Source organism: Octopus bimaculoides, chromosome 27 (assembly GCF_001194135.2).
Source record: "Octopus bimaculoides isolate UCB-OBI-ISO-001 chromosome 27, ASM119413v2, whole genome shotgun sequence".
NCBI lineage: Eukaryota > Metazoa > Mollusca > Cephalopoda > Octopoda > Octopodidae > Octopus > Octopus bimaculoides.
Window position 1 is genome coordinate 18,604,746 of NC_069007.1, and position 742 is coordinate 18,605,487.

General features: G+C 32.2%; 1 protein-coding gene across 2 annotated transcripts in view; it reads right to left on the minus strand.

The window, feature by feature from the left end:
• The window catches only part of LOC106883795 (Na(+)/citrate cotransporter), a 17,570-nt gene extending 16,968 nt beyond the window's left edge, over window positions 1-602 (minus strand). For both annotated transcript variants that reach the window (XM_014934930.2, XM_014934928.2), the window contains exon 1: window positions 477-602. The gene's annotated coding sequence lies outside the window, so the exon portion shown is untranslated. The remainder of the gene's footprint in view (window positions 1-476) is intronic.
• Window positions 603-742: the final 140 nt, after the last annotated feature.

Below are 742 nucleotides of genomic sequence, written 5' to 3' on the forward strand. Positions count from 1 at the left end.
TATATATATATTATTAGGGATAAAAATCCAAATTTACAGGTAAAAACTCAATTAAATTCAATTTATTAAAAATTAAAATTAAATTAAGTTTTACAGTATAAAACACACACACACACACACACATATATATATATATATATATATATATAATGTATATGTTTATAAATGTATAAGAACTTTTAAATAAGTTCTCCAGCGATAATGGTGCTTACATACCGAAGGGCTTGGTAAAAATTATTAATTGTTGATTTATTAATAAATTAATAAATTGATAAACCTTTACCCTTTTAATTTGTAATATATATATGTATGTATGTATGTATGTATATGCATATATGTACACATATGTGTGTGTGTGTGTGTGTGTAGAGGGGAAAGAGAGAGAAATAAATAAACAATACATAGACAGATCAATCAATAGATATTTGCTTGTACACACACACACATACATATGCATACACTCAGGTAGAACTTACCTGTCAGAGGTAAAAGAAATACAGGTGTCTTCTCTGAAACCACTGGCATTGATATTAGTGGCAGTGGTGGTTGTGATAGTAGTAGTAGTAGTAGTGGTGGTGGTGGTGGTAATAGTAGTAGTAGTAGTGGTGGTGGTAGCATTAGTGGTGGTGGTCGTCATCGTAGTAGTAGTAATAGTAGTAGTAGTGGCAGTTGTGGTTGGTATTGACAGTAACAGTAGTAGGCATTGGAAGTGTTGGGGGTGGTGCTGGCTGTGTTGGGGGTG